Below are 21,401 nucleotides of genomic sequence, written 5' to 3'. Positions count from 1 at the left end.
CCAGTGTCTTGTGAAAAGCTTGTGCGGTGGTCAATAGTGCTGTTTACCAGTCCTCAGGGCACATGCTCCCCTTCAAAGTTAGGTATGCCCATGTACATTGTTTTGGTTAATGAAATTTAAAGTAAGTGATTTCTTTCACTTTCGGTGAATGGTTTGTTTTTTTGAGACAGACTTTCACTCTTGTTGCCCAGGCTGGAGTGCAATGGCACGATCTTAGCTCACCGCAACCTCTGCCTCCCGGGTTCAAGTGATTCTCCTGCCTCGGCCTCCCGAGTAGCTGGGATTACAGGCATGTGCCGCCATGCCCAGCTAATTTTGTGTTTTTGGTAGAGACGGGGTTTCTCCATGTTGGTCAGGCTGGTCTTGAACTCCCGACTTCAGGTGATCCGCCTGCCTCGGCCTCCCAAAGTGCTGGGATTACAGGCGTGAGCCACCGTGCCTGGCCAGTGAGTGTTTTTTAAATAACCAGTGCACAATTTGCCACGTCTCTTTCTCCCTGTCATAGTCTCTAGCAGCATTAAGGTGGTGGAGGCTCTGTTAGCCTGGGCCCTAGAGACAGGATGATGAGGAGAAGAAGTGTGAACTGACTGTGCTGGCTATGTATGGGAGTGAGAAACACTTGTTTCAAGTTACTGAGATGTGGGAGTGTCTGGTCCTGCTGCACAACCTAGCCTATTCATAATGATTCGTTTTACTTTCTTGCTCTTGGCCCCCATTCAGTAATTCTCCTTTCCTATAGTTTGTGCGCAAAGAATAATAAATTCACTATTCAGTCAATCTGCCAAGCTTCTTTATGACATCACAGCTTTGCAGATCCTACTCTCTGTGCTTGGAAGACTTAACACACGTTTTTACCCAGAAAATTCCAGCTCATTCTTTGAGTCCGAACTCAGATATTTAATCTTCTGGTTGTTTTCTACTGACTTCCCGGAGCAAAGTCAATTGCTCCATCCTGTCGGCTATAATGGTAATCTTTGCATGCTTCTAATATATTTTGTATCATGGCTTAGTATAATTTAATTGTCCAGGCTTTTGCTGTTCTTACTAAATAGTAATTTTCTCAATGATTGGGGCTGTGACTTACTCATTTTTAGTACATCAGGGGAATTAGTTATTTTAAAGGAACTTTAAAACATCTCTTATATTTTTCTAAAAATAAAGTAACCTAAATCTTCTACAGCTATCATAGTATATATGTGTGTGTCTGTGTGTGTGTGTATATACATATATATTTACATATATATTTATGTATATATTTATATATATTTATATATATATATTTACATTCAGTAGTTCTTTAAACTTTTTTCTTGTATTCTTTAATTTTTGGTTGTTTTACCCAATGTCATATTGGTTTAAGGTCTTCATGAAGCAGTCAGCAATAATCCCCATGTCCTTTGCTTAGGTGGCAACAATGACTTGGCACAATTAACCCCTTGAATATTGAAACTACAGATTTATGTAGCAGAAGTGACAGTTTTATGAGCGAACTCACCATGCTAAAATTACAGTTTTTATCTCTTTCACCTGAATGCATTATCTTATCTGACCATAACATCATTCATCTGCCACTTTTTGCCCACTCCACAATTTTGTGAGGACTTCTCATACTTTATTCGTGTCAGTTTCATATGTCACTGCCTCAAGCAGTTTAGTTCCATATGCTACCAAGTATTTCATCATGGATTTGCCCTTTGCACATCATAAGTAAGACTGCTTTGACACATATTCCTTGACCTGGACTTGCCAAAAAATGCTGCTTCCTCTGGATGCAGCCCATTCTGTTGATGATGGCATCATTGTTCTGAGACATCCAGTACCATATGACCCCTTCATCTTCTTCTTCTTCTTTTTTTTTTTTTTTAAATGGAGTCTCACTCTGTTACCCAGGCTGGAGTGCAGTGGCTGGATCTTGGCTCACTGCAACCTCCGCCTCCTGGGTTCAAGCGATTCTCCTGCGTCAGCCTCCTGAGTGGCTGGGATTACAGGTGCCTGCCATCACACCCAGCTCATTTTTGTATTTTCAGTAGAGATGGGGTTTCACCGTGCTGTCCAGACAGGTCTCGAACTCCTGACCTCAAGTGATCCACACACCTCAGCCTTCCAATGTGCTGGGATTACAGGTGTGAGCCACTGCGTCTGGCCCCCTTCGTCTTCCTGGCTCCCCATAGCCGATTTAGTATCCGGCGCCCTTCACATTTATTTCTTTTCTCCCATTCTATGTTTAAAAATTCATCTTTCTGAGTTCTCATCTATTTATCCCCCCAAAAATTCTAAGAACAAAACAACAAAAACTAGGTTCTTAAAACAATACCAGCTCACTATTTCTTTGCCCTAAGGCCTTCAAAAACTCTTACCTTCAATATAAAGTCAATCTCCTTACTGAATTATATAAATAACTCCACAAATGGCCTTTACCTTCCATGCTACTTTCATCTTCCATGAGTCTCCCAGTTTAACCATCTTCATTTTAACACCCCTCTGTGGCATTTCACCAGCTGGACCTATTCATTCCGACTTCTGTTCTTTTGCTCATAGGCTGTCCCTCGACTAGAATTCTTTCACTTGTTCTTGTTGCCTTAATAACCATGCTCATTTTTCAAGATAAAGCTCATTTCTCTCCTTCATTAAGCAAGACCTTTCTTGCCTATAAAACTCTTTCCTCATTTAAATTTAAGGCACCTACAAAATACATTATTCATTGAACAATTACGAAATAACATTCATACTTTTCAGTCTCAGTTTAATCATCTCCCTGATCATAAGTTTGCTTACTATTGGGTTGCCTTATAATTTTTCCCCAGGAATTTTTCTCAAATACTTAGGATAATTTCAACAACTTAATGAGCACATGTTGTATTGGATGGGCCAAGCAAGAAACTGTCTGTTACAGTATTGTCTTTGCTTCAGGCCTCTGCCAAGGGCTTCCTTACCCTTGGTTCTCTCTGCTTTTTTCCATGTGACACTCCCTCCCTAGAGGTGTGCAAACATCCAGAGGGCGACCAATCTGTGGGCTGACCAGCAGCCTTAGACTGGTCCTGATGGTAGAACTTGGTTTATCATGGTGTTGAATATTGGACCAGTGGAGTCAACTAGATCCTTCTTCTCTGGAATTTTGAACTTTAGAGATGAAAAACAAAAGCATTATTTAACACAATAGGCAGGTGAAGCAGAAATAGAGAATAGCCCGTTAACTACAAAGGTAGAGCCCTAGAATTAGGAGAAGATTGACTTTGCAGATGAGACAAGCCAGCCCGGCTGGTTGTGTCCTGATCTGTGCTCCAGGCTCTGACAGGCCTGCATGCAGGCTGAGCTATATTCCTCATGGGGCACTCTAAGCAGCTGACCTGGGGTCTGTAAGACTGTATGGGCCTACAAAAAATATATGAAACCTAAAAAAAGCCTAAAGGGCTAAAAAATGCAAACATGAAACTAATACAATATGTATAAAACATCATAAGAGCTGGTACATTTGGTATTTGTAATAATTTTGTTACTTTTGAAAACAGTGTACAGGTTAGATTTTCTCATGTATGCATGATATATTTTCCCTATGTTTGCTTGACCATATGCAGCCTTGTGACTCATGTGACTCATGGACAAGTTATTTTAATAGCAGAATTATAATAATACCTTCGATTTTTGTAAAAGTTTTTATTAACCACGATTTTTAAATTCATTTTTATACCTTCGCTATGACATGAAATTGGGTATCCAAGTTAGAAGAGCTCAGGACTTTGTAAATTCATTAAAAAAAAAATCTTGTGTTCCTATAAGGTCCACCCCTACCCTCATCCTATTAACTGAGATAATTTTAGTTTGCCTTAATTTCCTTGCATACAAGACCCTGATATACATACTATGAATCAAATGCTTTGCCCATATCACTGCCAATCCTTACCATAGTCCCATGAGAAAGCTTTATTCATTTTGTAAGGGAGTACATAAAAAATAAAAAAATTCCCAAGACTCGGAGATTAAGTTTAGCCTCCAAAAGCTAGGACATGGCAGAAGCAGATTTATGCTCATCTGTCAGGCTCCAGAGTCCTCTCTCTACTATGCGGCTTCCTCATTGTTAGTTGCTCTCCACCATTATAAAACCTTTCTTTCTTTCTTTCTCTCTTTTTTTTTTTTTTTTTTTGACAGAGTCTTGCTCTATCACCCAGACTCCAGTGCAGTGGTACATTCTCGAATCACTGCAATCTTTGCCTCCTGAGCTCAAGCCATCTTCAGCCTCTCAAGTAGCTGGGACTACAGGCATGTGCCTCCATGCCCAGCTAAATTTTGTATTTTTTGTAGAGATGGAGTTTTGCCATGTTGGCCAAGCTGGCCTTGAACTCGCAGGCTCAAGCAATAGACCTGCCTTGGCCTCTCAAAGCTCTGGGATTACGGGCGTGAGCCACCATGCCTGGCTGATATCTTTCTCTATATTTTCTTTTCCTTTATCAGTCAATTATCTAACAAACAATTAAAAAATAGGGACAGCAGAGAACAAATCTGATTGATGCTGGATGGTCCTATCACAATAGGCTGTGGACTGACTTACCATTAGCTCATGCATTTAGTGTGTTCCTTTTACTTTTTGATACTGTGTTGCATGAAACTCTTTTGTTCTTTGATTTGGTTTTTTTGTTTTTGTTTGGGGGGGTGTTTTCCCCTCCTTTGCCCAGACTTCTCCTTTAACACAATTGTGTTAGCCTGTGGCTAGAACGCCCTCTTCCTACCTCAGCCTCCCCTCACTTGTCATATCCTCTGACATGCTAACATTTCTTTTGTTCATCTCTGTTGCCCCCACAGAAAGGTCCCAAAAAGAATCAGTCAGGATTCCTCCCCAATGTGTAGGTTTCTGAGATAGGTTTCTGTTACATCTTCTTTAATAGCCTCTTAAAAATGTTTAGAAAATCTGGAGCTCAAAAATGCATTCTGCCACACTGATAATTTAGTAAGTTAAGAACATCAATATCATGACAGGGCTGCGTTAGAGATTACTCACATGTGGTAGCAGGACTGATTTCATTGAAATTGCTACCATGTGCATTGACAACTCATAAAGAATCAACCAGCCTACTGGGTTGCATTGCACTTTCTACCCTTGCATGAAATTTACAAGGTTTCTTCTTGGCTTTGTATCATGCCCAAAGGGGTACTATTGGGTTGGTTGACACCTACAAAATAGAGGAAGAAGGCATTTGGTTTGTCAGGTGTGTCAGAAGCGAGAACGACGGGGGCTGAACTGCTGGGAAAGGTCAGAAGATACTCATGCTAAAATGTGACTATCCTCATGTTTATCCCAAACCAATCTTGGGCTTTTCCATTCATTGGCTTTCTTTGTTTGACCCTTATCTCCCTTGAAGTTTTTATTAAGTTCAATTATATTCTGTCAACTTTTCCAGTTTCAGTGGAATCTTGTATTTCTGGTTCATTATAACAAATCGTTCCCTCAAATCCACCTAGGATTTTCTCTTTATTTGGGGCTCTTCAAAATGCTTTGGCTACTTTAACAATGTCTTCATATACCCCTTGTATAGTTGAAAGAGTCTCTTTCTTCCTATTTGTATAAAAGTTCTGGAGAGAAAAAAAATATTTCCCCAATCCAATCATAAGTTACTATATGTCATTACGTGTAACTTGGTATTTTAAACCTTGGATTTTAGGAATGGTGTCAGGACCAGAGAAACTGAGATAAGGAATAGTTGAAGGAGACACAACAGTGACCAGAGCAGCCCAGATCAAGGTTAAGAGCACTCCAATCCCAGGCCTGGAGCCAAATGCACAGTGCTCTTAGGTCCCAGCCCTGCCTTCAGCCTAGAAGTCCATTAAATAGCATCTCACTATACAATCAGCCAGATCAAAATGAGTAGCAAGGTGTTCTCTTTTTTTTATTTTTTATTTTTCTGAGACAGAGTTCCTCTCTGTTGCCCAGGCTGGAGTGCAATGGTGCGATCTCGGCTCACTGCAACCTCCACCTCCCTGGTTCAAGTGATTCTCCTGCCTCAGCCTCCTGAATAGCTGGGACTACAGGCGCCCGCCAACACACCCGTCTAATTTTTTGTATTTTTAGTAGAGATGGGGTTTCACCATGTTAGCCAGGATGGTCTTGATCTCCTGACCTCGTGATCCGCCCACCTCAGTCAGCCTCCCAAAGTGCTGGGAATACAGATGTTCTCTTAAAAGGAAAAGAGGTTGTAAAGGAGAAATGCAGGCCATGGGTGTGGGCAGGAGAGAGGAAGCTCGTCCCTCCTTGTGTGGTCTTGGTGAGAAATTGAAAAGAGAGAGGGTGGTGGGCTGATGGTCTATATGAGCCTCTGATATTTTTCGTTTGCTTGCTTAATATCTTAGTATTTCTTTTTTTTTTCAGCCTCCTTGAGGTTTGACAAATAAAATTGTATATATTTAAAATGCACAATGTGATGATTTGACACATGTGTAATCATAAAATGGTTACCACAATCAGGTAGTTAACACCATCTCACCTAGTTAACTTTTTTCGTTTGTTTGTTTTATTTTTGTGGTGAGAACATTGTCGTCAAAGGGTACAAACCTTCAGCTACAGCCTACGCTCCAGCTAAGTGCTCCCAATGACTGCACTGATTCTCATTCCTGGATAAAAAATCAGAATCCATTAGAAATATTTTTTAAATGTTTGCATTGAGCACCGCCCCTCCTTCCCTACCCCACCCAGGTCATGCCTTCGTTTTTGAAGGGTGAGACCCAGGCTTCAGTACTTTCAAAGCAAAAACCGCAATCACTTTTGCACCAGCCTAATAAAAGCTAGGATCTGCGGATCTAGTGTTCAGCATAGCGATTCTAGTTAATTTGCGAAGAGAGTAAATCTTAAATAGCCTCACATCATTTTGTCATTGAGCTAGAGACTGCCGAGCTACTAAATCAGAGAATGTGGGACCAGTAAGGACTGGGGTTGGCGACAGCACCAGGGAGATGGTGGCATCAAGCACGTGGTCAGCCCGGACGAGAACCACAAGCTAGTTTTGAAAGTGGGAATCACATCCAAAAACTCAGCAATGACAGATTCTGAAAAGAAGGAGAAAACATCAAGTCAGAAGGTCAACTCAGACCCAGAATCCGTGAAGGAAAGTCAGAAAAGGAAATGTGAACAATGGTTCAGGAACTTAGAGAAAATGGGCCACAGAAATAGGCCTGCTGCAGTGGACAGGGCTTGTATCGTAAGCGGCATTTCTGCTGCAGTCACAGAGCTTTTATAGATTCCTGATGGGAAATCATAAGCAACATAGCTTACTAAGGATGCCGAGAGCATCCTCAACCGTTGCTGCTTATAGAAGCCATTGAGAAATATTTAAATAGTACTGAAGCCTGGGACATATCCTACAAAAACGAAGTCATGACCAGGATGGAGTAGAAAAGGAGGGGTGTTGCTGAGTACAAACATTTAAAAATATTTCTAATGAATTCTAATTTTTTGTCCAGGAATGAGAATCAATGCCATCATTGGGAGCACTTAGCTGGAGCACAGACCATAGGAAATGAGGAAACCCCAGCAGTTTCTGGTAGGTATACTCCTGTTTATTAATGTGACCTCAGATTACAAGGACATAGATTACAGAAGTTATGTGGGAATCGCAGCACTATGTATACACAAGACATTTATTCCCATGAGGCTAGAGACCATGCCTTCTTATTCTCCCCATTATATTTTTAGCAGCCAACACAGTGCCTGGCCCATAATAGATGCTCAGTAAATAGTATGTGGAATGAATGAATGGATTCCCAGCAGGAACTGGCACTTGTACTTCGAGTTTACAAATTTTAATTGACGTCTACCGTGCATTTTTGGTAAGAGCATTGTGCTTATTTTTGCATTTAAACTTTCAAGTAATAATTTACATCAGTCTGGAGAAAGTTAGGGAAAGAACACAAACTCTTAGTCTGCATTTAGGGCTCAAATCATAGTTCTGTCTCTTCCGAATCAGGCAACATTTAACAATTCATTTAACCTCCCTGGCTCTGTTTTGGATTTGCAAAATCAACTCATGACTTTGAAGGGCTGTTAGGAGGATTAAAGATAAGTACACAGTCAGGTGTGGTTGCTTATGCCTGTAGTCCCAGCTACAGGTTGCGGGAGGCTGAGGCTGGAGGGTTGCTTGAGCACAAAAGTTTGAGACTAGACTGGACAACATAGTGAGACCCCATCTCTGAAAAATATTGTTTTAAATAAAAAAGATATAAGTATACAAAGCACACAGAGAAGCACATGCTGATCAGGAAGTATTGTGAATAATGAATTACTATTATTATTAATAAATGCTATTTCATTTAACATACCTGTATGTAGTAGCTCCACTCTTATCAGGTATGACATTGACAGGGATCAATACTAACAATAAATTAATGAAGTTATAAACCGAAGGAGCAAACACCCACTACTAAGGAAACTGTCACCTTTAAAATATATTTGAACATGAAGGAAATAAAATACTTTTTTATATTGGGATGCAAATATTATCTTTCCTTGTTCCTCACAGTACTAAGACAAACATTCTAAATAAGGAATAAGGAAGTTAAATGTAATATTCAGAGAACTTAGAAATGTACCAAACCAGCTGGGCGCGGTGGCTCATGCCTGTAATCCCAGCACTTTGGGAGGCCAAGGCTGGTGGATCACCTGAGGTCAGGAGTTTGAGACCAGCCTACCAACAAGGTGAAATCCCGTTTCTACTAAAAATACAAAAGTTAGCTGGGCGTGGTGGCAGGCAGCTGTAATCCCAGCTACTTGGGAGGCTGTGTTGGGAGAATCGCTTGAATCCAGGAGGCAGAGGTTGCAGTGAGCCGAGATTGCACCCCTGCACTCCAGGCAAAAAAAAAACAAAAAACAAAAAACAAAACAAAACAAAAAAAGTAATGTACCAAACCGGAATATTCCTTGGGTGCTCTGAGAGAAAACATTCCACCATTCTGTTTGAAGAATTACAGTCAGGCAGTTTACAGAAGTGTAAGTATGTTCAAATTTCTGAAGCTTTGCCAGAGACCTAAATGTCATAAAAATGAGAATAAGGAGTTTGGTATAAATCTTATGAAAATATTATAAGGAATTTTTTCCCTCCAATTAGTCTTGTTTAGATGACACTGGTGACATTTTTAATTTTTCAAAATAATTTTAAGAAGACATTTATGCAGCCAGAAAACACATGAAGAAATGCTCATCATCACTGGCCATCAGAGAAATGCAAATCAAAACCACAGTGAGATACCATCTCACACCAGTTAGAATGGCCATCATTAAAAAATCAGGAAACAACAGGTGCTGGAGAGGATGTGGAGAAATAGGAACACTTTTACACTGTTGGTGGGACTGTAAACTAGTTCAACCATTGTGGAAGTCAGTGTGGCGATTCCTCAGGGATCTCGAACTAGAAATACCATTTGACCCAGCCATCCCATTACTGGGTATATACCCAAAGGACTATAAATCATGCTGCTATAAAGACACATGCACACGTATGTTTATTGCGGCACTATTCACAATAGCAAAGAGTTGGAACCAACCCAAATGTCCAACAACGATAGACTGGATTAAGAAAATGTGGCACATATACACCATGGAATACTATGCAGCCATAAAAAATGATGAGTTCGTGTCCTTTGTAGGGACATGGATGAAACTGGAAAACATCATTCTCAGTAAACTATCACAAGGACAAAAAACCAAACACCGCATGTTCTCTCTCATAGGTGGGAATTGAACAATGAGAACTCATGGACACAGGAAGGGGAACATCACACTCCGGGGACTGTTGTGGGGTTGGGGGAGGGGGGAGGGACAGCATTAGGAGATACACCTAATGCTAAATGATGAGTTAATGGGTGCAGGAAATCAACATGGCACATGGATACATATGTAACAAACCTGCACATTGTGCACATGTACCCTAAAACCTAAAGTATAATAAAAAAAAAAATAAAAAAAAAAAAAAAAAAAAAGAAGTAACTAAATCTCCACTTTGGGCTAGGACTATACGTTTAACATAGTAAAGTACTTACAGGTATCTTAGGACTTGAATCTTTCAACCTTCAGAATAATTTCTGATTTAATCTTATCATCCAAATTTTCGTAAAAGAATATATGGGTGGAATCTGCTCTGAAGAAGTGGATTCTAGGGAGCAGCAGCAAACAAGAAATTTCAGGGGCTGAGCGGCCGATCATTGTCCACTAGAGTCCACTTCACACATGAGTGGGTGAGTGAGAGCCTGGTTAATGACGTGCTCAAACACAAGAAAAGCCCAGGTCTCCCTGGCTGCAATTGCCTAACTGAAATGAGGATGAAAAAATAGCAGAGGGCAGACAGAGAGAAGCGGGTTTGTCCTCTGGGGGAGCAGTCTTTCTAATGTCACTGTGCTGTGCAGTTAGTCTTTTTCTCCATATGCATTTATAAATATCGATCAGAGTTAGAGCAGGCTGAATATGTTGGGCCAGTCTCACCAGTGAGATAAGACGGACAGGGAAATTAATACAAGAGAAAACTGGCCATTGTGGCTAGAACATAGCCAAGGAGAACCCCTAGAGGGTAGGCTAATATGTGTCCTTAGAAGATTAAAGCAAACGTCCACACCAAGGCCATCTTTCATAATGAAACATTAGAAAAAACATAAATATCAGTCAAAAAGTGTTCAAAATACGGTATTTCTGAATGGTAGATGTTATGTAGCCTTAAAGATGGTATTTTAAATGGATACATTTTATTTTCACAAATTTTAAATGGACACATTTATTTTCAGAAATACTCAATAACATGCAAATGTTTCATAATTGTTGCAAATGAAGAAGTGGACATAGAACGATTCTATTAAATATATATAAGGAAAGACCTTTAAATAAATGTGTGAGCATGTATAAACTGACGTAAATACGCACACACTTATGCACACTATAGTAAACAAAATAGCAAAACAGAAATATCCTAGAAAATAGTTTTTTTCAGATTATGGAATTATAGGTAAACTTCACTTTTTTTTTCTTAAATATCTAACATCAAGGACTTGGAAGTTTAGTGGAGTTAGGGTCAAATTCCAGCTCCTGAGCTTTCTAGCTATATAACCTTGAGGAATAGACTTAACTGCTGAATCTCATTTTTTTTCCCATTTATAAAATGAGAAACAACCTTTGCACACAGGATTATTTTGGAAATATTTTAAGATCACGTTTGTAAAGTGCTTTCCGCAGAGTCTGGTGTGGAACAAATATTCTTTCAATGTAAATTGTATTATCTTTCATCCTACAGAAAATTTGAATTGTAATTAAGAATTTTTTTTTAAGTCTGTTAAAGATGAAATAAAAAGACAGTAGGAACAACAGAATAAGAACGCAGTGTGGGAAGAGAGCTGATAGGAAGGACACAAGACGGTGTCTGGGGTGCTTGACCAGGCAGAGTTTAGAGAAGAAAAAGCAAGTCCCAGTGACCCGTGAGCAGAGAACAGAGGCGGGAGAAGCAAACCCCTCCAGAGCATTTTTTTTTTTTTACCCTTGAAATCCGATCAGACATCAGTGGCTTTCAGGGAGCAAGAAACAGACAAAATAAACAAAGGGGAAGACAAAGGGTTCAAGTGTAAGACCAAGAGTTGAGCTACTCTGGGAGAGACACAATCACGGTCTTGTTGAAGAATCCACATTTGTTGCAACACCACTTTTATTGTTTAGTAAATCTTTATATAATTTATCTTAAGTGTAATTGCTTATTCCATAATAATTACTTTGTTCCCAAATCAAGAGTCCCTTTCTGGGAGCGTTCAGAGTGCACACAGAATGTTCTAAGCCCCAACCTGGAGTCATGCCAGGCAAACTTTTTCCCTGGAAAATTTACAGCCTGGGCAGAGGCATTTTTTCTAACAGTGTCCTGACTTTATTATTCCCGAGCAGAATCAACTAAAAAGAGCACTGCTCTCATGAAGAAAATCCTAGATTTTTTTTTTACTTTATGTCTGCTTAGCAGGTAAGGATACCTCCCAGAATTAGTACCAAAAGTGGAGTGCTTCCGTTACATGAAGACTAAAAGTGATGAACTGGTATAACTCAAACAAAAGCAGTTCCCTGTGAAGTTGAAATATCAAAGATCAAGTTTAGAGTGGTCAGATATTTATGAAATATTTTTCCTAGAGGAGTTTCCTTTCCTAGATGTTCAGGAGACAGATTCTGCTCTGATAGGGTGAATACGAAAACAGAGCACATTATTTCAAGGTTATGAAGTGAACATATTCTTTAACCTTCAAGCAATAACGTGTTAGAGGCTCTGCACATTTTTCTTGGAACTTTAGTTAAAACAAATAAAATGTTACTATTGATGAGGAATACTCAGCTATGAAATAGACACCACAATTTGGCAACTCTTCTTTCAGGCATTTTTCTGCTTAGATGGGGGGGGATCAGAAAAAGTAAAAACTAAAATTTAGCAAGATGACATAGATGCAGCAACTTATGGCCTCACAAAACAATTCAGAAAGTGCTCTGGCTTTGTATTTACTTTCATTAGCATAAGGAGATAACAAGCCACTGAATTCTTTATTCCTCCATTCCCACTGTTTTCAACTACCTACTGCTGAAACCATCCATAAATAAGCCAGTAAGGCAAATTTTATTAGTGAGTTGTAGGAGTTAAAATATAGCTGAATCCCCCTTCTCATTTTAGTCCCTTGCTCAATTTCTTAACACTTCATTCATTCATCAGTGTGTTCAATAAACATAATAGAGGCTTGCCATGAGCTGAACATTGGTTAAGCAAAAAGACAATCTCTGATCATCATCTCCAGGTGTTTGTATTCACTGGGGATAAAGACAGATACACAAAGCAATAGTTGACATGTGGTTTGGAAAGCATTAAGTTAGACTGAGGGATGCCCAGGATTCTCCGCCATACATAAGAGGATGAAGTGGAAGCTGGTGGTGGCAGGAACGGCCTACCAGAGAACTTGGCAAGTTAAATCTTCTTACGGTTATGTAGAAGCCATTCTGGTTTGGGATGGAGAATTAGCCACAGGCATTTACAACTAAAGTAAGAAAAATTGACTCTTTTGTTCATAAACTCACGTAGATTGAGATAATTGGTAACTGACTTAGCAGACCTGGGAAGGCTGGATCTTCCATCAGCAGTGGAGAAAGCTTGGAAGTGGCCTGATTTATACCATGGAGTCACCAAAGGGCACATAATATTGGTTGCACCAAGTAGCCCTGGAGTTGGTACACAGAGCATTGGCTGAAATCTGCTTAAGTAGCAGTTAGGCCTGCAGATCCTGGCCTACAACCACGTTACTTCCTTTCAGTTTTCTGTAGCACAGGAACAGAAGTTTTATCTCCGGAGATGACAAAACACTAGGGTGATTGAGAAAGGAGATCACATATTGGAAATACACGTTTACATGATGAATGTTGAGTGAAATTCCAATTTTTTAAACTCACTTAACTCAGTATGCTGGCAGCAAGATTTTAAATTTCCAGGCAGGACACTGAAAGAACCTTCTCTGGCAGATCTGGCCAGCCCTAGAGAAAATACACTGACTTTGGGGGTTCTCCCACGGAACTGCTCAGTCAGGCCAACCCAGTGTGGGAACCACAGCAAACAGACCTACCAAAGCACAGAGAGCTTGCATACAGTTCTGCCTTTCTACATGTGTAGGTATAAGTTGACAACAAAGCTTTCTAGTCTTTGAGGAGAATATGTAAAATGAAAGGCAAAGACGAAAACAAGAAAGGCAGCATACTAGAAGTCATGCAAGAAAAAGAAGTCAGGCAAGAAAAAAAGAAAAACAAGACTCATCAATTAACAACAGTAGCTTCAGAGGAACAAGAAAATACATGCACTTGTGACAAAAGAATAGAATATTATAAAAAAGAAAAACAGAAACATTTTAAAATTGCTTTGAAATTGAACGTACAAGGTAGGAGGAGTCTCGGCAAACAAAATGTTATAAGAAAGTTGAAAAGACAAGAGATGGGAAAATGGAGACAAAATATAAATGATTAAAAAAACCATTTAGAGGACTTATTCAGGAGGCACACCATCCAAAGAATAAGAATTTCATAAAGGAAGACTTAAGAAAATTCAGATGGAGGAATCTTCGAAGGATAAATTCAAACAATTTCTATCAAACTAAAGAATGTGATTTTACAGACTGAAGTACCTTACACGTGCTCAACACAATGCATAGAGTTAGATTCATGACCATTTGATTCATCATTATGAAATGTCAAAATTTCAGAAAACCAGGAAAAAGACAAGAAGGTCCTATAAATTTTCAAAGAGAATTAAAAAAAAGATTGGAGCAAAATCTTGAAAGTTTTGGAGAAAAATATTATTTTTCTAACCCAGATTCTATACACACTCAAACTGTCAATCAGGTCTGAGAATGTGGTGAGATAGATTTCTTCAAGATGAAAGTGACAGAACATCTTGCTATTAGAGCACAATGAGAGAAATTTACCCAGTGGGGGAGAGTTTGAGGTTGAATTAATGATATGTAAATAGAAATTAACCAAATTTTTATACGGTTAGAGTATGTTTAGTTTTGGAAGAAACGGCAAACCGTACTATTTTGCATTCCCACCAATAATAAATGAGACTTCCTGCCGCTTCATATCCTTGCCAGCATTCGGTGGTGTGAATGTTTGAATTTTAGTCATTCTACTACGTATACAATGGCATCTTGTTGCTGTTTTAACTCCCAATTCCCTCATGACCTATTATGTTAAGCTTCTCTTCAAATGGGTATTTGCCATTAGTGTATATCTTCTTTGGTGAGGTGTCTGTTCAGGTATTTCACCCATTTCTTAATTGGGTTGTTTTCTTATCGTTAAGTTTTAAAAGGTTCTTTTGTGTGTGTACTTTGGATGCCAGTCCAATAACCTTTAACAGATATGTGTTTTGCTAACACTTTCTTGCAGGCTGCAGCAGGTACTTTCATTCTTTTAGCAGTTTTTTATTCAGATAAGTTTTTGATTGAATAAAACCAAATTTTTAAAAATGTGGAATAACTTTCAATTTCAAAAGAAAACCAAACTTTCTAGAAAAAAGAAAAATACTCATAATACATCTCTGCTCTTAGTGTTTATATAGTTTAACTAACATGAACAATATATTTATTTAACCAAATTATGATATAATTATATTAGAAGAATTGGGGAACAGGAATGTTTGTGCATCTGTGTGATATTAATGCCAGTGAAAGACACTAAATCATCTTCTTCCATTTTGAAAACTGAAGAGACAATGCCGAAAACCAAATAATCAAGAAACAGGAGTATAATCATATGATTAAAAGTTATTGGCCGGGCACGGTGGCACACCCCTGTAATCCCAGCACCTTGGGAGGCCAAAGCTGGTGGATCACGAGGTCAGGAGTTCAAGACCCACCTGACCAACATGGTAAAACCCTGTCTCTACTAAAAATACAAAAATTAGCCAGGTGTGGTGGCGGATGCCTGTAATCCTAGCTTCTTGGGAGGCTGAGGTGGGAGAATCGCTTGAACCCGGGAGGCAGAGGTTACAGTGAGCCAAGATCATGCCACTGCACTCCAGCCTGGGCAACAGCGTGAGACACCATCTCAAAAAAAAAAAAAAAGTTATTGCAACAAATCCCAAAAGAATCTACTGCAAACATCAAAAATAGTTGCTTCTAAAAAGCAGGAGATTGGAGAAGTGAAGGTGAACAATTTTTTTAACAAGCTTTGTGGAATTATTCTTTATATACATGTATAATATATATAAAACTAAATGTTAAAAATGAAAATGAATATCTGTCAGCCAGAGAGAGAAGATGGGGCATGGGACTGTGTTCTTTGCAGATTGACTTGCATATGAGCAAATATAAAGATGAAACAGATCTTAGTCTTTCAGATTTTTGCCAACAGCCACTACGTCTGGAACAGAGATGGCTGTCTTAGATGGGTTTTTCTAGAAGCAAAATTTGAGAAAAGGATTTGAGTCCAAATAGTTTATTTGGGAAATAGTGAGAGCACTGGTAAGGCGTTGTGGAAATCACACAGGGAAATAAAGGTTGCCAATAAGGGGACCTCATTAATCAGCTACCACAGCGGATGACAACAGTTTCATCATGTGGGAGAAATTCTGGTAAACGGTGCAAAACTTTGCATGATGTACTGAAAGATCAGAGGGATAGGACAAGGCACTGACAGAGTCTGCTCTGATTGTAGAAGGAGGAGGTAGAAATTAAACAGGAATGGTGACTCCATATAATTTGGCTTCATATTTCTGTGACTCTACACACTGAAGATATCAATCAAATCATAGAGTGCTATTTTAAATAGAAGGAAGCTCAATTTTCAATCACATATAACTGAAACCATAGTATAACCTTTCAAGTATTTTAATTCATGCTGTTTGGGGGATTCAACTAAATCCTGAATTTAAACTATAGTAACCCTGAACCCGGTATTCATTTGCAAAAAACCTATCAACATCTACATGATTAAATGCTATTTTCCAGCAAACATTCCAAAAAGTTGCTTCTGTGAACAGTATGAATAGAAAAGTTCTAGAGAAAGAGGTAAAACTTTTAAAAATAAACTATAGGCTAAATCCATAACATGAGACATTCTGTAGTACAAGAGATCTATGTCTTGAACATGTCAGCATCATGAAAAAATAATCCATGACATTCAGAAAACAAGATGAGAGAGACTGAAAAACCAGTCTAGACTGAAAAAGATATAACACCAAAATGCAATGCCTAGACAGTGACTGGATCCTTCTGTAAGAGATATTTGGGGACAATTAAATAGTTATTAACATGGACTCACTCTCAGCTGGTATTAAGAAATCTTTATTAACTTCATGAGGTGTGATGATGGATTTGTGATGCCATTTTATATGATTTGACTATGTGTCCCCACCCAAGTCTCATCTTAAATTGTAATCCTCTTGTCGAGGGAGGGACCTGGTGGGAGGGATTGGATCATGGTGATGGTTCCCCCATGCTGTTCTCATCATAGTGAGGAAGTTCTCATGAGAACTGATGATTTAAAAGTGGCAGTTTCCCTTGCTGTCTCTCTCTCTCTCCCCCCCTCCTTCTCTCCCTCTCTCTTTCTCTCTCTCTCCCCCCTCCTTCTCTCCCTCTCTCTCTCTCTCTCTCTCCCGCCACCTTGTGAAGAAGGCACCTGCTTCCCCTTTCCCTTCCACCATAATTGTAACTTTCCTGAGGCCTCCCCAGCCATGCAGAACTGTGAGTCAATTAAACTTCTTTCCTTTGTAAGTTAACCAGTCTCAGGAAGTTCTTTATAGCTGTGTGAAAATGGACCAATACAGGAAATTCGTACTGAGATAACCTGAAAATGTGGAAGTGACTTTGGAACTGGCTAATGGGCAGAGGTTGGAACAATTTGGAGGGCTCAGAAAAAGACAGAATGATGGAATGATGTAGGGAAGTTTAGAACTTCCTAGAGACTTGTTGAATGGTTGTGACCAAAATGCTTACAGTGATATGGACAGTGAAGTCCAGGGTGAGATGGTCCCAGATGGAGATGAGGAACTTTTTGGGAACTAGAGTAAAGGTCACTCATGCTATGATCTACCAAAGAGCCTAGCAAAATTTTGCCCCTACCCTAGAGATCTGTAGGACTTTGAACTTTAGAGAGACGATTTAAGGTATATGGTGGAAGAAATTTCTAAGCAGCAAATCATTCAAGATGTGACCTGGCTGATTCTGAAAGTGTTCAGTCATATGTATTCACAAAGAGATGGTTTGAAGTTGGAACTTATGTTTAAAAGGGAAGCAGAGAATAAAAGTTTGGAAAATTTGAAGCCTGCTCATGTGGTAGAAAACAAAAACCCATTTTTCTGGGGAGAAATTCAAGCCAGCTGCAGAAATTTTCATAAGTAATGAGGAGTCAAATGTTAACAGCCGAGACAATGAGGAAAATGTCCACAGCACATGTAAGAGATCTTTGCAGCAGCTCCTACCATCACAGACCTGGAGGCCTAAGAGAAAAACAAATGGCTTCGTGGGCTGGGTCCAGGGCCCAGCTGCTGTGTGTAGCCTTGGGACTTGGTGCCCTGTGTCCTAGGTGCTCCAGTTCCAGCTGTGGCTAAAAGGGGCCAACATGCAGCTCTGCTGTTGCTTCAAGGGGTGCAAGTCCGAAGGCTTGGTGGCTTTTATGTGTTATTAGGCCTGTGGGTGCCCAGAGGTCAAGAGTTGAAGCTTGGAAGCCTCCACCTAGATTTCAGAGCATGTATGGAAATGCCTGGATATCCAGGCAGATGACTGCCACTGGGGCAGAGCCCTTATGGAGAACCTCTGTTAGGGCAGTGTGAAAGGAAAATGTGGGGTTGGAGCCCCTACACAGAGTCCCTACTGGGGCACCACCTAATGGAGTTGTGAGAAGAGGGTCACTGTCCTCCAGACCCCAGAATGGTAGATCCACTGACAGCTTGCACTGTGCATGTAGAAAAGCCACAGGCACTCAATGCCAGCCTGTGAAAGTGGCCCCGGGGCTGTGCCCTGCAGAACCACAGGAGTGGGGCTGCCTAACGCCTTGGGAGCCCACCCTTTGCATCAGCATGCCCTGGATGTGAGACATGGAGACAAAGGAAATCATTTTGGAATTTTAACCTCTAATGATTGCCCTACTGGGTTGTGAACTTTCATGGGGCCCCTTTGTTTTGGTCAATTTCTCCCATTTGGAATGTGAACATTTACCCAATGCTTGTACCCCCATTGTTTCTTGGAAGTAACTAACTTGTTTTTTATTTTACCAGCTCATAGGCAGAAAGAACTTGCTTTGTCTCAGATGAGACTTTGTACTTGGACTTTTGAGTTAGTGCTGGAATGAGTTAAGACTTTGGGGGACTGTTGAAAAGGCATAATTGGTTTCAAAATGTGAAAAAGACATGAAACTTGGGAGGGGCCAGTGGCAGAATGATATGGTTTGGCTCTGTGTCCCCACCCAAATTTCATTGTGAATTGTAATCCCCACATGTCGAGGGAGGGACCTGGTGGGAGGTGATTGGATTGTGGGGTTGTTTCCCCTGTGCTGTTCTCATGATAGTGAGGAGGTCCTCATGAGATCTGATGGTTTAAAAGTGGCAGCTTCCCCTGCCCTCTCTCTCTCTCTCTCTCCAGCCACCTTGTGAAGAAAATGCCTGCTTCCCCCTTGCCTTCTGCCATGATTGTAAGTTTCTTCAGGTCCCCCAAGCCATGCAGAACTAAGAGCCAATTAAACGTCTTCCATTTATAAATTACCCAGTCCCAGGCAGTTCTTTATAGACTAATACACCATTGCATAATGAAGTATTTAGGAGTGAAGTGTCATAATGTCTGTCATTTACACGAAGTGTTTCAGGAAAAGAAACAATAGGTAGTACATCTAGCTTATAAGATATATGCTATTCATTATCCTATCCCTGTATCTTTGTGTATATTTGAAAACTGTTCTAATGCAAAGTTTAAAAAGTTACATGGACCCAGAAAAACTTAGTGGAACTTTAATTTTAAAAATATTTCTTATATATATATATATATATATGTGTATATATATATATATTTGCATTTATGAGATTCAAAAAATATCATAGAATCAGAATTTGCAAACTATAAGAACTCATATGTAGAGAAATCAAGGATCACAGAATTGAATTGAGTTGTCTAAACTGACAATGTAATTTATTTGCAGAAACAATAGAGGTTTGAATATATGTCCTTTTCTCCTGATGTCCAATATTTCCTTGACAATGAGATTCCTATCAATTAATCTCTGTCACCTTTTCAGTCCCCGGAACATATCCATTGGATTTAAAATACATCAATAGTTGTTTTATAGAATAATTTTATCTGTTTTCCAAATCATTCTCATAGAAAGTATCCAGTTTTCCCCAGTGAAGAAAAATAAGGTCAAATAATGTTTTCAAATCAAACATTTGTAGTTTGCTAAAATTATTTTGCAATTCATAACTGAAAACAGAACAGTAAACAGCAGCTGTAAAAAGTAGTAAAAAGTTAGCTATATGATTCATGGGGGTTTTTTTGTTTGTTTGTTTAAATTGATGTACGTTACCTTCTCCATCTACTCTTTAACTTGAAAATACCAACATTTAAGTTCAGCAACACTCAGTTGTCAACCAAAAAAAAAAGATGTTAAATTTTAAAAGTGTGATTCTTTAGAAGGAAGGTCAGCCTCATCAATTAATTCCCATTTTTCATAATAAAAAATGTGGGCAGCTGCTGAATCAGGTTATTGGACAAACATTGCTGCCTATTTTGTAAAATCAGCTGTAGCACATTTGTGCATGGAAAGAGTAGCTGATTTTGCAAGATGCTGAAATATACAAGCTACATATGGTTCAGTGTATTTCTCACTGTATTGTTATTTTCAACCAAGAAAACACATTAGGCATTTGTCTCAACCCTCTTTGACTAATGTTTTCTTTATGCAAATTATTGCCTTAAACATACAGCATTTGACTTATTTCTATAACAGAGAAAAAAGAACTACTTGGGCTGGGTGCAGTGGCTCATGCCTATAATCCCAGCACTTTGGGAGGCTGAGGCTGGTGGATCACCTGAGGTCAGGAGCTCGAGACCAGCCTGGCCAACATGGTGAAACTCTGTCTCTACTAAAAATACAAAAATTAGCCAGGCATGGTGGCAGGCACCTGTAATCCCAGCTACTCAGGAGGCTGAGGCAGGAGAATCAGTTGAACCTGGGATGTGGAGGTTGCAGTGAGGTCGCGCCATTGCACTGCAGCCTCGGCAACAAGAACGAAACTCTGTCTCAAAAACAAAAACAAAAACAAAAAACAACAACAAAACAACAACAAAAACTACTTATCCTGAAGATATGTAATGCATTGCTAAAGTTTTAGTGATAAGAAAAAAAATTGGTATCAATAATTATATTTTTCATTTTACAAAACAAATAGAATTTGGTTATAAACAAGATACTTTCTGTCTATTGACTTCTCCTATACATGTCTTACTGTCAAAAGGAAGTACTGCAAGATGTCAATTTGCTGTCACCTTCATACCATGCATAGTGTTCTTATAGTATATTAGAAAATTAGTTTTTAAAGTTTTCTAGAAAATTTTCTATTCTAAAGTAGGGAAGAAAAAGGAAGTCAACACTAGATTCTCTTTTATAAAATATAAAAAGGTAATTTTTATCTTACTTATTATTGTAATTTCTCCTTTAAAAATTTTCTCTCTCAATTAGAAATCAGTTATTTTTTTAATATTTAGATGTTTTAAATTCATCCATCTATCTATGTATATGTACTTAATATCTAGACTTCTTAGAGGAACATAGTGTTATTAAGAATGGCTTATTTCCTTAGAAAAATAGAGGTGATAAAGTTGAAGTTTTTGAACATTACAGTATTACATCACATCATAGAATAATTTTACATATATATGTGATTACATAAAAGTTA

General features: G+C 39.1%; 1 protein-coding gene across 1 annotated transcript in view; it reads right to left on the bottom strand.

Annotated features, from left to right (window-relative positions):
- The window catches only part of TENM3 (teneurin transmembrane protein 3), a 1,583,118-nt gene that overhangs the window by 1,372,101 nt on the left and 189,616 nt on the right, over nt 1-21,401 (bottom strand). The window lies entirely within an intron of this gene.

Source organism: Nomascus leucogenys, chromosome 7b (assembly GCF_006542625.1).
Source record: "Nomascus leucogenys isolate Asia chromosome 7b, Asia_NLE_v1, whole genome shotgun sequence".
In the NCBI taxonomy this organism is placed as follows: domain Eukaryota; kingdom Metazoa; phylum Chordata; class Mammalia; order Primates; family Hylobatidae; genus Nomascus; species Nomascus leucogenys.
Note: the sequence above shows the minus strand (reverse complement) of the source record. Positions and strands in the feature narration are given on the sequence as shown.